The sequence below is a fragment of the Vicia villosa genome, linkage group LG5, assembly GCF_029867415.1.
Source record: "Vicia villosa cultivar HV-30 ecotype Madison, WI linkage group LG5, Vvil1.0, whole genome shotgun sequence".
Taxonomy (NCBI): Eukaryota; Viridiplantae; Streptophyta; class Magnoliopsida; order Fabales; family Fabaceae; genus Vicia; species Vicia villosa.
In genome coordinates this window covers 110,499,847-110,516,215 of record NC_081184.1, presented here as the reverse complement: position 1 = coordinate 110,516,215, position 16,369 = coordinate 110,499,847, and the positions used below count along the sequence as shown (strand labels likewise).

Here is a 16,369-nt window from a genome sequence, read left to right as displayed (position 1 = left end):
TCATTTTAACGTTTACGACACAGTATTAGTTCAAGATATAGCCACGGTTTGGTTATGACCACCTATTTAAAACCGTTGTTATATGTTATGCATTCTAAACCATTTATCTAGCCACAGTTTATTTTTGTATTATTATATAAATATGTCATTATATATATATATATATATATATATATATATATATATATATATATATATATATATATATTTGTGCACATACATTAGTGAAACATTTGTGCTAATAGTCAAAGAATTACATATACATGCACAAGAGCTTATCAACAACAAAATTATCAGTTTACTTGAATGTAACTTCTGTATAAGAGTTTTCTATTTACCTTCATATACATTTGAGACCAGATCTCTGTGCATTAGTGAGCTTCTTATACTTCATAGATTCCTCAAAACCTGATGCCTTTTCCCAGAAGAGACCTTCCTAGGTAGGAAAACTAGCAATCAAAAATAACAAAATGCCGGTTACTCTTCCATAGTGGAGATAAAGTAACAAGAACTATACGGGACATGCTGCAAATGAATTTACAATTCCTATACCTTCTACAAATATAATGCTAGGAAAAAGACTAGCCCGTGGCTTAAGACAAACAGACCATTTTAGTGTCTGGTTCTGTGTTTAAATCAGATCCAACAAGACATGTAAACTAACTTGCATCTTATATGATACAAACATTTCACTCCAATATTATTCTGTGTGGTGTTGCCATATGTGTCCAATATTATTTACCTTTCATCTTAAGTGCATGTTGTGTCACATTTGTGTCAGATTCATGATAAAATTGATATCCATCAATGGAAAAAGGGGTTTTAAATAATAGAAATTTGATATCCATCAACAACTCACACAAATCCATCTGAACCCACAACTAAAAAAAACTCTAGCAACACAGTGAACCAGACCCTGCCACTAAGCTCTAGCAACACTACCAGACTAATCCCTGCTAAAGCACAGCAGGCCCGAAGACCAAACCAGCACCAACAGAAGCGAGAACACCTGCAACAAACACACCATAACAGAGCCCCTACGAGCCAGAACAGCGCACCATCCTATTCAAACCAAATCCCCGGGTTAAAATTCTGGTTCGACCAAGATATTTCCCTACTGGTCTTGTAAAACGTTACAAACCATTCCCATGAAGAATTTAACTTCATAATAATTTCTTTCTCTTAAATACTTATATCTTTTTCATTGATGAATGTGTTTTTTTTTCCTAAAATACACTCCTTATTTTATTTAACCACTCTTATATATATATATATATATATATATATATATATATATATATATATATATATATATATATATATATATATATATATATATATATATATATATATATATATATATATATATATATATATATATATATATATATATATATATATATATATATCAGAAGCCACAAAAGCCCGTGTACTTTTTTGTCACTTTTTTATTATAGCATCCTAAAGAACCATATTTTATTACTCTTGTGGATTGCAAGGGTGTGGATCAAGTAAGACAAAAGCTTTTATTGAGTCATATAGAAAGTAAATCTACATGTTCTAATCCTAAATAAATTCATGATTATCCAAATTCAGTTTGAGTTGAATGATTTGGTTAATTTGTAATACTAGTCTAAATATTTTTCATTCAAGTGTACAGTATATAGTAAGTTGAAAACAATTCTTAGGTCATCTATATAAAAAACGAATAAATACAAAAATACAAAAGCTCTAACTCACAAGCATGCGTAAAGATGTTGTAATCAAAGCTTGCTTTGTGCGATAAAGACTCGTAGGTTCTTGAAAGTCGTCAAACCGTATAGTAGCTTGGCTATCTTAATCTCGATGTTTGATGAATACAGTTTTGGCATCTTGGTAACTGTTTCGATCGCTACCTACAACATAGCACACATGAAAGCTCAGTCCCTCCTATTCTAATTCAAACAGTTAGAAATGAAAAGAGAAAGATATTTGAGCAAACCATTTATGCTTACTACAAACATATAAATATGGTGGAGCTGATCGTTGAACACTTTTTTAGTATGTTTCTTCATGTTTCTTCGTGTAAGTATGTTTCTTCGTATTGCTACTATTGATGGAAAAACAGTAAAATACACAAGTCATATTGAATTTCTACTGCTAGTACTAGTACATGTCTTAAATAAAGTGAACTTGAAATAGAGTTTTGCTAGTCTATTAGTGTTTGTTTAAATTAAAGTGGACATGTAAAGAATTAGAACGAAAATGTTTGCTAGTATTTGAATATGTGGCAAAGATCGCTCCTAAACTCTCAAGTGTATGTAACTAAAATCATCTTTGATCATAAAGCTAACCTGCAACAAAAGTCTTTCCAAAGAACTCCACAACGCTGTTGTTATCTATCCAGAGGTATATCCAAATGAAAATCTAAATCCAAAGCCACACTTTAGTAATATGATCAATGATTTTAACTATCATACATAGCAGTTAGAGAGATGCCATGGGCCATGGGTGTGGTGTATTGACATGAAAACTAAGAATTACAACATGCAAAAATAATGCTGACTAGATTATGTATATATAAGTTAGAAAGAAAATGAGATAGATACCTGGATAATATACAAGACAGCATTTATTGAAATATAAATCATCTTGAGCTTATCAGTTGGTAAACTCCTTGCATGTTCAGTCATTTGAATAAAATGAGTGTCAACATTAAAATTGAGCATGAAACAATAATAATTATATGAAACATGTAAGGAAATTATATATATGGTTAACACTGAAACCAAGTAAATTAATTCATTCATCACAAGAAGCATAGTGGTGGTTGGATCAAAGCATAGTGGTGGTAGAACCAACCACTATAATTCATTATATGGGTAAAGTGAACAATTAAATGTATATTGATTTCTGTCTATTTGACTATGTTTGCCAACAAATGCATGCTTTATGTTAGTCATATGCTTCTTTAGCTCTTTGTACAGTCTTTAGCGACATAGCCTACACTTTGAAAATCTAGGCAGTACATATCAGGAAATGGGTGGAAGGCAGTATGGTTTCTATCAGATTATTATTCTGTGTATTCATACTACCTTACATCAATCCTAAATTGTACAGGATTCATGTTTTGTTTTTCACAGAAAAAAAGATTCAGTATGTGTTTACAATTTCAAGAGGATAACATGAAAGAATCACAAAAATAAATATACCGTAAACACAAGCTTAAGATGATAAGTTGGTGGATGGACTTGAACAAGTAAAGTTTTATGGAGAATTTGTTTTCATTAGACAAGTGAGAAAGAACACTCATCGAAGCAAAATGGTTAACATCTCGATGGTGAGCCTCATCGGCACGAATGACTATTATAACATCTTTCAATCTGAAATGTCATCGGTAAAGAAAAATTAGAAACATATATACTAGAAACATTGAAAATATACAAATATCGCATAGAATAAAACTAACTTAAATGATTAAACAATAATGAAGTAAATACAAATCAAAACATCAGTGCTAACCTGCAATACAAAATCAGAAATATCAGGCTTTCTCTCGTCAGAAATAGCACCACTCAAGGTACAAAAGTAAGCTATGCAAAACCTGCATAAAGTGCTTAGCCTGACGAATATTGCCCGGTACGACCTTATTTAGCACATCATCCGGCAAGGTTGGACTTGCAAGCCAACCATCCGTAGCTATATAAGGTAAATAAGTTTTTGTTAGTGAAGATTGGATACAACATTAAGAAATGTAACAAAATTGACATGATACATACCAGGAAGATTTTCTCTTACAGCCAAACCCTCCACATTGCCTTTTGTATTTACCAAAAATCATAGAAGAAAAACTAACTGCCTCATCCAATGTCCATGGATTCCTTTCATTATGTAAACAACAAATTCAAGAACCTGCTTCATCAAATCAAACCAAATAAATTCAAGCAGCCATCAACATCAATGACAAAAGAAAATACAACAAACATACATCTGATAAACATCATTGTAAAGTGTTTGTTCTCCATTTCCATTTCCATTTCCAAAGCCTTTCTCTTCAATGATAGTCATTTGTAAGAACTGCAACTTCACTAAACTGAAACTAAACAAAAACAACAAAAATGCTAACAATCATAACCTGCAGCGTTGCAACAAGCATCACAAAGCAACAAGAGAACACACCAACACAGATAAAACCTCACACTCAATAAACACTTACTCACCAAATTACAACATCAACAGACACGCAGCAGACCAAGAAAATGCAGAAGAAGGAGATGAGCTCGAAGAACTGTAGAGAAGAGGAAGAATCGAGTTAAATAGCAAAGTGTATACCTGAGGATCTTCTGTTATTCGTAGCTTTTCTATTTCTTCTTGCAATTTTCGATTTCCATCAGGTAAAATGTAATCACTATTGAATATTGAATTGGGGTTAGGTTTGATTTGGGATTTAGGGTTTTTCATTGTTGTTTGCGTCTTGTTTGATTTCGCTAGAGAGATTGAGAAGATTTCACTGTTGGTGTTGCGTGTGGGTGTGTGGGATCCTCCGAGTTCTAAGAGCTCCTTTCATGGCGGAAAACAATCGAGAGTGGAGAAATAATGCTCTGTTTCGTGTTCATCGAGAGAAGAAGAGTGAGGAGAGACCGGTTTGAAACAAAGAGGCGGAGAACACTCGTTTTAGGGTTTCCATAGATAAAGTGTGATGAATAGATAATTTATTGAATTTATGTTTTTATTTTTTTTAATTTAATAAATTAGAAAAGAAAATAATTAAGAGAGGGAAATTAAAAATAAAAGAGGGAAACTAAAAATAAAAGAGGGAAAATCTGGCGGGGTATAATTTTTTGGGCTTGAGCCACAGTTTGAAGTCAAAATTATAGGCCGCGGTTTTACTTTGTGGCTTAAAATATCTGCAGTTAAATAACCGTGGATAGTTGAAGGAAAGGCCACAGTTTCGCAGTCTGGATTCAATGTTTTCAAACATTAGTCTACGCTTATAAAACCCTGGCCAAATCATATATATGGCCACAGTTTCTGAGATGTGGAAAATTTTAGCGTGGCCGTAGGCCAAATTTCTAGTAGTGTATTAAAGGCAACGTCAGTAGACACAGCAAAAGCAAGGCTCGAGGTAGTTGACAAAAGAGTGAAACATTAAATGCAATGCTGTACGGATCACGCAAAGCATTAAATGCTCCCAACTGTCATCTTCTCAAATGCCTATAAATAGAAGTTCTGAAGAGAAGCTGAATACAACACTTTGCGCATACTTACAGAAACGCTGTCAAATTCAAAAAGCTCTCAAACTTCATCTTCAACCTCACTACATTGCTGTTGTTATATCTTAGTGAGATTAAGCTTAAACTTAAGAGAAAAATCACAGTTGTGATAATAGCTTATTAAGAAGCATTGTAACTCTTATAAGAATTTGTTTACATTAATTTGTAAGAACTAGAGTGATCAGGTTGTGATCAGAATACTCTAGAAAGTCTTAGAGGGTATCTAAGCAATTTGTTCCTAGAGTGATCAGGTTGTGATCAGAATACTCTAGAAGACTTAGAGGTTATCTAAGTGGAAAACCATTATAATCTTGTGTGATTAGTGGATTAAATCCTCAGGTGAGGTAAATCACTCCAAGGGGGTGGACTGGAGTAGTTTAGTTAACAACGAACCAGGATAAAAATTATTGTGCAAATTGTTTTTATCTTACAAGTCATTTACTCTAATTAATACTAGAATTTGAACCTGTGCGATGCACGAAAATGTAATTATAATATTTTTCATATTTATTTAATATATATATATATATATATATATATATATATATATATATATATATATATATATATATATATATATATATATATCTTGATGAGATTTCACTCAATTTTAAATAAGAAAATAAAATTAGTTTGTTTATTAATATATGAACTTGGATCTTCTCCTTCATTTTTCTCTCATTCCCTTTCCATATAGAAAAATGAAGGAGAGGATCTCTAATATATATAAAATAAAAATTAATTTTTTTAAATAAATAAAAAATGATAATGTGAAAAAAAATAGTGGAAATGTAGAGAGAATGTATTGTAGGGTGTTTCTTTTATTTTTGTTCAAAATTGTGGAAGTTATTTATGGGTCGAGAATAATAAAATGATAAATATGTGAATTATAATAAAAAAAAAAGAGTTAGTATTTTTGTCAAGAGAATGGAAGTTATTTATAAATTAGTGGTTGAGTAATAAATTATATGATTAAAATTAAATATAAAATATGTTAATTAAGTTTTATAGATGGTTCTAAAATAGACCTGTTTCAAAAAATAGTAGAGTGACTTTTTAAAATGCTAAGTTAAAAAAGAAGAAAAATAAAAGGAATTTATCCAAAAATTAAATAAATAAATATTATAATGTACTAAAAAATGAAATGAAAAGCTAAAAACAAATAAAAAAATATGACTAGATAGTGCTAAAATAGTTTGTTTTGTTGGTTTTTTTTTGGATTATAATTTATTAACTAATGAAACATGAAAATAAGGAGAGAAAAAAAAAAAAGAAGCTAATTTTGTTAAAATAAAAAAAGATAACAAAGACAAGTACAATTCTAAATATTCTATTATAAGTAGAACAGACAAAAAAACATCATAAATACCACAAACATATACAATACCATCTATAAAATTTCAAGTCACTCTCTTAATGATAAAAAATTATCTTGACATTATGAAATTGTCTCAAAATCTATAATCACAATCTAAAAAGACCACACCATACAACTTCAAATATTTTTATCTATACATCTTAATATCAATCTAAACACTTGAGAGAAAAAGATATAAAATATGCTTAAATGATTTTAGACTTCTAAAAGTTATAGAAGACACTATAATACTTACTTAAGTAACATATATACACACCTATATATATATATATATATATATATATATATATATATATATATATATATATATATATATATATATATATATATATATATATATATATATATATAAATTCAATAAATAATGAGTACATAATATTTTGCTGTAAATAGTATAATAATATGTTTAAAGTAAAATACTTTTTGATATGTTATTGCTTGCATGGACTATAAAGTTATGGTTTCTATGCAAATAAAAATCATTACTTCCTAGGTAAGTAAAAACCAAAAACCATTTCGGTAACATATTAATGTGAAAACATAGAACTGAAAGAAAAATAGATAACTTCTCAACTTATATATCTATAAACATGAATATAAAAATATTAGTGGTGGAAAAATATCCACTAAATAAAATTAATTTAGTTTTAATTTTTTAATTAATTAATTAAATTGATTTTTATTAATTAATGAATAGAAAAATATTAGTCGTGGAAAATTATTAATTATTATTTGTCACTTTAATAAATTAATTAAACATTATGAGTAGTGTTCTACTATTTTTTTAAATTAATTAAGTAAATTGATTTTTATTAATTAATGAATAGAAAAACATTATTGGTGGAAAATTATTAATTATTATTTGTCGCTTTAATAAATTAATTAAACATTATGAGTAATGCTCTACTTAAAAGAAAGTGTTATATACATGGAAAGGTAGCAATGAAGTTGGAATATGAAAATAATAATCATTAAAAATGGAATTTTGATTATTAATAATAAAAATAAACATTAATAAATAAAATTACTCAAATAACTTTAATTTTGGCTCCAAAATATACTTCCATAATTTAACAACTTTAATTAATAAGATGCACCTACCCACCATCAAATTTTGAAATCTTAGTAGGGATGAGGAGGCAGGCACAAGAGAATTATGAGAAGAAATGAGGAGGCATGCACAAGAGTATCAAGAAGCAATGCGGATTGCAAACGAGCGGGCACAAAAGTTTGATCAATTTTTTGCTTCACAAAATATCGGTGGTGGATTTGGAGGAACTAGTGGATATGAAAGAGTTGTTGAAGAAGAGGAACAAGATGAAAAGAATAATTAAATTTGAATATTTAAGTTTATTTTAATTTTTATGGAACAATTTATGTGTTAACAACGATTTTGAACTTTATTTTTATATATTATTGTAATTTTGTATGGAGTTTTATTTTCATTTTTATTATATTTGATTAAACATTAATTATTTATATGTATTATATTAATTTCGTTTTAATTTTAGTTATATTTATTTTTTAGTTTAAATTAAAGGGTTAAATATGTTAGTGGTACCTATAAATATGGCACTTTTTATTTATAGTCCCTACAAAAAATTTCATCGAATTTTGATCCTCACAAAATTTTCCGTCACGAATTTTGGTCCCTCCCGTTAGATTATTCTAACTGAGGTATACGTGTCACGCCACGTCAGTAACAGTCAACACTAAAGAAAAAAAGACAGATTACGGGGGTTTTAAACCCCCTTTAAATAACTTTAAAAACAATAATTTTTTCCAAGCAATTAATCAAACCAAGTATTTTAGATTGTGATTTTAAGGTATTATCCATATGAACAACTATCCTTGGACACGATGTTAGAAGTCATTTTATCATGTTTTCTAAATTTCTAACACTTGTCAACTTCATTCTTCTAGATAAATATTAAAATGGTATGAATTTGATTTTGTAAGCTTGCGTATAAAAATGAAAATACAAAATAATTAAAGTTTTGTTAATGGCACATTTACTCTTACAAAAATGATATGTAAATTATATGTATGATTACTTCAGTCAATTTTTTACCTAGCAAAAACATCATCATTCTTCATCGCTTATCATCTAACAAATTGCTAAATAACAATAATAATTGAAAAAATTATAAAAAATTAAAAAATATTTTCAATAATATACACAAATGAACTTTGGCTAAATATTTTCGATTGTAAAATTTTTGAAATTTCATTTGTGTAATTTTCATTTGATATTTGAAAACATGTAATAGTTTTTTTTATTAAAATAGTTTTTGAAATATGTAGGATTAATTAATTATTTGAATTTGAATTTAGCTGTGGTTAGGCTTAATATTATTGTTTTTAAAAAGATTTTTAAAAAAAAATTTCACTAAAAAATCTGAAATACATTTTTACCAAACATTAATTTTAAAAATATTTGGATTTTTTATGTAAAAAGGAGTTAATTAAAAAGAACTATATTTAAACCATGACTAAATGTTACTTCCTCTATTCCAAAACAAATGTCACATTTTTTAAATTATTTGTTTCCAAAATAATAATATCATTTTTATTATTTAGCATATTAAAAAATAATAATATATACTTTACAAAATAATATATTTTTTATAAAAAAAATAGATTAAATCAAATACAACTACAATATACTTTATCACAAAAATATCATAACAATTGAGTAGATCATATAAAGTGTCTTAAAATAGTTATAATATCATTTGTTAAAAGGTCATTATTTAAAAAAAATATTTTAAAAAAATTTAGACAAAAACTTTGTCTCTTATAAATTTAAAAAATTGTATTTTAAAAAATGATTTTATGAATTCTTTTAAATATATATACTATTAATCTTTCAAACAATTTTTTTAATGGGTTCATTTCACAAAGTATTTGTCAACTTATCAATTTGAATGATTTAGATATTTCTTCAAACAAGTTGGAAAGAATAATGTCTATAAAAAAAGGATGTCTTCTAAATTTGTGGCATCTGATTCTTTCTCATAATGCAAAAACGATTTGCTTAACAAATTATTTGATTAATTGTTTGTGAGAAATTATTATTTTTTCAGTTATTTAAAGGGGTTTAAAACCCCCGCAATCTGCCTCTTTTTCTTTAATTCTGGTTTTGTCTGACTAGGCGAGACATGTGGCATGCCACGTAAGTCTCCGTTAGAGCAATCTAACGGTAGGGACCAAAATTTGTGACGAAAAATTTTATGATGACCAAAATTCAACAAAATTTTTTGTAAGGACTAAAAGTGAAAAGTGTCATATTTATAGGGACTAAAAACTTATTTAACCCTAAATTAAATTATAATTATATTTTTATTTTTATTATTATGTTTGATTTGATAAATAATATTTTTTTTCACATGAAAAACATTTTGTCAGGGGCTTTACCCCAAACAAGCTAAAAAAGGAATGCATTTTGCGAGGGACTTATCCCCAGGCAATTTAGCGAGATGTTTTGCCCCTCGGAAATGAAATTGTGACCGGCTGTTTTCTTAGGGGAATGGTCCCCTCGCAAATTTTGTATTTGTGAGAGATTTTTGCCACTTGTGAGGGGATTAGCCCCTGACAAATATAATTTTTTCTGGTAGTGAGATATCAATATCATTAAGTGTAAATGAGTTCAAGCACTATATAAATAAATGGTTTACCTCCTAAGGACGACTACACAATCAATTAACTCTTATAATACCAATTAACACACTATTTAACTTAGGCAGACAGACACACCCTCCACATAAAAATTCATAAAATTAAAGGACGAAGAAGAAATTCCAAGGTTACGACCAATATGTTCAAACTATTCATCCAATAAATTATACAAACAAAATCCAAGTCTAATTTAAAGACTATAACATAGTGTTATGGTTTTTTTTAAACTGAAAAGAAGATATTATAAATCAAAAAAGAGAATTACAAGGGACACAAGGGGGACCAAACCAAAACCCCTTAGGTACAAATTCTATGTCTTGGGGTACCCAACTTGTCAAGCAAGAAATCTCTTTGAATATCTTCATGAACATAATTAAATAACCTATAAGACTTATAAAACAAACCAAGATTAGCCAAGGAATCAGCACAAAAATTGGCTTCTCTATATATGTGTGTTACCATAAAGTTAATTTTGAGCGAGTAGTTCCAACACACTAGCCAACGAGAACGAAGTTTCTAAGGCACCAACGAGCAATTCTTAAAAGCATACACGACATACATACAATCCGTTTCGATCCAAAGATTACTTATATTCCTTCTCTTAGCTTCTTCAATAGCCAAGATAGCAGCCATAAGCTCAGCAAATTCGGGGCCCTCCGAGCCAATAAAGTCACAGAAGCTAAAAACGTGGTTAGCTTGGTGATCACGACACAACACACCATAGGCAACCATACTTTGAGAGGCTACCCCATCAATGTTGCATTTCAACCAGCCAGCAATAGGAGGAGACCACAAAACCTATTTTGTAACAACCTGCTTCTTGGGATGGATAAGGACACCAAGGCTCTTAAGCACCACAAAATTTTTCATAATCGAGTTTGAGACCCTGCGAGTGTTATCCCCAACAATCTTGGCATGGGCAGTGACAGTTCCCACACAGGATTTCCAACTAGCAGCCTTATCTTTGAATCTGTTTTTGTTCCTTATAGTCCACATTTGCTGGAAAATGCAAGCAATGCTTGCCTGAAGCACTACCTTTGATTGAGGGCACCAAGGCTACTCCAAAATCTTTCTACAATCATCCAAACTATTGATCGGCATTCAGATTTGAGAAATGCCAGCAAACCAATTCCAAATATGCTTAGCAAAGCTACACTCAAAGAACAAGTGGGATGAAGATTCACAACAAGAAAAGCAAAGACTGCAAAGAGAAGGAAAGGAGAATGCTCTGATTTTCAAGTTTTCATCAGTTGGAAGCTTATTATGTATAAATCTCCAAACTATCATTGAGTGAGCTAGAGGTGTATCAATATCCCAAGGAAATGATCTCCAAGTAGAACAGGGTTTAGGATTCACTACAACATTAAATGCTTCCTTGAGAGATAGATGCCCAGTTATTGTATTCTTCCAAACAAAACAGTCATCAATCTCTTCATCAGTGATGGAAACATTAGCTAAAAGAGGAAGCTGATTTGGAAGAGCTTGAAGAATGTTATCTTTTATGGACCAGGCCTGATCAATCCACCAATTCCTAACCATAGAGTTAAGAGCAAAGTGATATTTAGCATTTATATGAAAAGTATTAACTAAGGGCTCCCTTAACCAGTTATCAATCTAGAAGTTCACCCTCCTACCACTGCCAACACTCCAAATACAATTCTCCATTACAGTTCCATATGCCTCTTTAATCCCATGCCAAATAGATGATTTGATTGCACACTTGATGATTCTCCCATTTCTCAAAACTCTGGCCTTCAGCACTTGAGACCAGTTTTGATTATCATTCATAAATTTCCAGCATAGATAAATGTTGGTGGCATGATTGTAGTCCTTCAGAGAAAGAATACCCAAACCTCCTTCATTTTTATGCTTGCAACAAACTTTCCAAGCCACAGTGACAATGTTTTTCTTCTCAGTGTTGCCTGCCTAGATGAAATTTCTCATCCACTTCTCAATCAACTTCATAATGCTTCCAGGCCAGTGATAAATTTCCAGGCAGTGCATAAGCATACTCAGAATTGTTGCTTTTACTAATTGGACTCTGCCTGCCATAGAAAGAACTTTGGCCTTCCAGTTAGCTAACTTTATCTTTATGCTGTCAGCAAAGTGTTGGAAGTAACAGGCTTTAGGTCTTCCAACAAAGATGGGAACTCCAAGATAAATGAAGGGAGGGACAGCTCTGCTGAACCCAATGATGTCTGCCAGATATTTATGCCTTTCCTGACTCATTCCTCCAGCATAGATCAAGGATTTTGTGCAATTGCAATGTTGACCAGAGTAACTGCCATAATCCTTTAAAAGATCAGAGATAGCCTTAACGGATTTGGAGTCACCCCTGCAAAAAACCATTTTGTCATCAGCAAAGAGAGTGTGAGAAGGAAGAACACAGTTTTTGTTAGCTCTTATGAGGTTTATTTGGTTAGTATTCACAAGGTTAGTTATTCCCCTACTCAAAACATCCTCAGCTATGAAAAATAAAAGAGAAAGTGGATCTCCCTGTCTAACACCATTATTGCTGTAACGCCCCGAATTTAATTAATTATTTATTAAATTAAATCAAGGATTTATTCGTTGGAATCAGTTGAAGTCATCGAGGTTTATCGGTATTATTCTACAAACGTAATGGATTAATATGTTGATTTGAGCAGTTAAGTTATGGTCAGATTAATTAGTCGGATTAGTCAGAGAAGTACAATTGCGAGTTAGTATTGTTAAAGTTATGGATCGATGGTAAATGTGGAATATTATTGGAAATAATATTCGGTTATGTTGTGTGGCTATGGATGGCAAAAAAAAAACCATACCCGCGGGTATCCGTGGATAAAATCCGTCACGGGCACGGGTTGGATAGCTTAACGGGTATCCACGGGTATTATAAACAGATATTTAGTTACCCGTTTACTTACGGGTAATGATACGGATTTGATGCTATCCATATCCGCGGGTATCCATATATGTTAATAGTGATTAAAATGACTTAAATATCCTTTTAAAATTAGTATACTTGAATATCTTTTTAATATCAATTAGTATACTTAAATATTCTTTCAACATTTTCTCACATTCTACATCAATATTCATTATAAGATGCTTTTGAATTTAATATAGTAAATGTATAATACATACTTTTCTATTAATAAAAAGATAAATTTTCTATTCAATATATAAAAAATTAGTAAATTTCAATTAAAAAAAGTATCTATGGGTATCCATAAATACCCGCGGATATTTAAAATATCACGGATACCCACCCGACAGATATCCACACGGGTATGGGGCGGATATGGATATCATTTTTATTAAACGGATGGGTAGCGGAAGATTAGTATCCGTACCCATGGGTATCCATTGCCATCCCTATGTGTGGCTATTTATTTACGTGTATTATTCGGATTAATTGAGTAATTAAAGAGATGTTATGAATTGGGCCTAAGTGGAAAGAATATAATACAATGGGTGGGTTATGGGTTAAGCCCATTAGTGAGAAAAGATAGTAAGAGTTAGGGTTTTAGAGATTAAACCTCATAACTCATTTTGTGGAAAAGTAGAGAAAGAAGAGAAAGAAGAGAGGAAGAGAAGAAAGCTATGGCATGAAGAGAGGGATGACTCCATTGAAGATGGGGCTTTTGCTAAGGTAAGGGTGGGGTTCTTACTCTCTAAGGGTTGGCATGATGATGGGTATGGTAGAGATTAGGTTTCATAATTGAAATCCATGATTGTGTTGCAATGTTGATGAATGTGGAATTGATAATGTTGTGTATGCTTTCTATTCTTCAATTTCATGAATTTAGAGAAGTTAGGGTTTATGAACAAATGCATGAATTTATGATTTGAAATGTGTTTTTAATGGATGTTTAATGATGTTATGATGTTAGAAGATCCATAATATGTGTTGTATTTGTGTTTATAACATGTATTCTATTGTTGTTCATGATGGTGGGTGTTTTCAGCTTGATTTGGGTTGAGTTTAGGGGTTTTGGAATGAAATTCGCATGCTGTTTTATGAGATTTGGGATTTTCTGAAATTTCCAGTTCGCGCCGCGAGCTATTGTTCGAGCCGCGAACTGCTTGGCAGAAACTTAGGAATATTTGATTCACTCAGTTCGCGCTGCGAACTTTGTTGGCGCCGCGAACCCTGTTTTGCATAACTTTTTCTAAACTTTGAAATGATGTAACTTTTGATTCGTAACTCCGTTTTAGGCGCCGTTCGAAGCATTGGAAAGCTAACGCAATGAATTATACCATGATGCAATAAAATGATTCATATGATATAGTTTCCTATTATGTTTATTAGGATTAAGTGGTGAACTATGTTGTGTTAATATATGAAGTATGCTCTTTGCGATGAATTGACATAACTATGTGGTAGTATAACTTGATGTATGTTTTCTTATGATGATACAATTTTATTGAGATGATGATAAGTACCTTCCTTATGATGAATGAGATAATGATGTATGTGATGATATGCATAATTGATGAAGATGTTGTGTGCTATATGCGATTAATTGTGCGTATTTGATATGTATGAGTCGACGATGATGCCATGCGATGAATTCATAATATATATGAAGTTGAATATAACGTATTATGATGATTACTTGAATTAAGAAATATGATGGATGTGTTGATGTTGTGGCAATATGATGAATTGTTGATGTTTGTTATAACATGATGAATTTGTTGTTGTTGTTAACATGATGAATTTGTTGTCATTGTCGCTAGTATGTGGAAATTGTTGTTGTTGTCGTAGACCGTATGGTCAATGTTGATAAGTTATATTGTGATGTATTTTGAGGTGAATTATTGTTGTATGATGATGCAACATAGTGACGTGATTGAGAAGTGATGCATTCTTATGAATGATGATGATTTTGTGGTTGTTGAAGTTCGACATTATATTGATAATGTTCGATGGTGATTTAGACGATGTTGTGACGTATTAATTATGTGTGTTGTGTTTGTGTGGATGTTACATTTTGCATAAAGAGACGGTGGCCTTTATGGCAAAAGTGACGGTGGCCTTGATGGCAAATAGCGACGGTGTGCCCAATGGCAACTTTTGAGACGGTGGGAGTTTTACTCCAAATGGTACCACATGCATTTGCATAAGTCGAGTCACATTTGAATTGCATTTGAGTCTTATTTTATTATGTTTGTGGTGATGTGTTGACTTGATGATGAGATGTTTATCGTAATGTGTTGGGATCTTACTTGTGAATTGCATATATTGTCATGGTTGATTGTTGACATTGTTGCCATTCTATAAGTTGATTATGTTATTTGAATTGTTGAGTCGATAATCTGTTGTTGTGACATGATGATAGTATAATTGTGAATTTGAATATGTTGTCTTAACTGATTAATGATATCATTGCCATTTTGATAAGTTGTTTTGCGGTGAAACTTGTTGTAAGATGTTATGTGATGCGAAGTGGTGAAATTATGTATGATCTATATCTCCTATATTATTTATCATGCATTCCTTTATATTGTAAGATATCTCACCCCTTTGCTGATATTTCCCCTACCATGGGAAATGGGTAGGTACTCAAGATTAGTCGTGGATGTTCGAGGTTATTTATGTGAAGTCTTGATGTTGCTTTATGGCAAGTCAAGTCAGTGTCCATTGCTCTGATACGTAGCACTCGGGGGGATAAGTCGTTATTACTTGATTATTGTATGCCATGATGACACTTGTGTTAAGTTGAATAATAAAGATGTTTATATGTTAAACTGTAAGCGGTGAAAGAAGTGTTGTTCCGAATGCTATGTATCTTTATTAAATATAAGTATGTTTGTTTGGTTAAGTCGAATTGTGACATCCCGTCGTTTGATGAATAATTTTAAATGCACTCTGATTTTCGCTTTTAATTGCGGGGTAGATTTGGGGTGTTACAATTGCACTTAAAGTAACCTATTTGATTGCCATTAAAACCTATAGAAATGCAGGCAGAATTTAAAATAGTTCTAATCCAACCACATAATTTCTCATTAAAACCAAAACAGGTGAGAGTATCAATGAGAAAGTCCCAATTAAGGGTATCAAAAGCTTTAGCAA

The 16,369-nt window shown here is 30.9% G+C and overlaps 2 long non-coding RNA genes across 3 annotated transcripts; both read right to left on the bottom strand.

Annotated features, from left to right (window-relative positions):
* Positions 1 to 362: 362 nt before the first annotated feature.
* Positions 363 to 2,212, bottom strand: LOC131607035 (uncharacterized). 2 transcript variants are annotated; one of them, XR_009285178.1, is made up of 3 exons: positions 1,995 to 2,212; positions 1,741 to 1,895; positions 363 to 449 (listed from the first exon to the last, which is right to left on the bottom strand). It is a non-coding gene; the product is annotated as an uncharacterized LOC131607035 (long non-coding RNA). The 2 variants fall into 2 exon arrangements; XR_009285177.1 differs by lacking the exon at positions 363 to 449 and having other exon boundaries at positions 1,603 to 1,895.
* A 555-nt stretch (positions 2,213 to 2,767) lies between these two features.
* On the bottom strand, positions 2,768 to 4,620 carry LOC131607034 (uncharacterized). Its single transcript, XR_009285176.1, has 5 exons — positions 4,312 to 4,620; positions 3,968 to 4,078; positions 3,759 to 3,891; positions 3,502 to 3,678; positions 2,768 to 3,362 (listed from the first exon to the last, which is right to left on the bottom strand). It is a non-coding gene; the product is annotated as an uncharacterized LOC131607034 (long non-coding RNA).
* Positions 4,621 to 16,369: the final 11,749 nt, after the last annotated feature.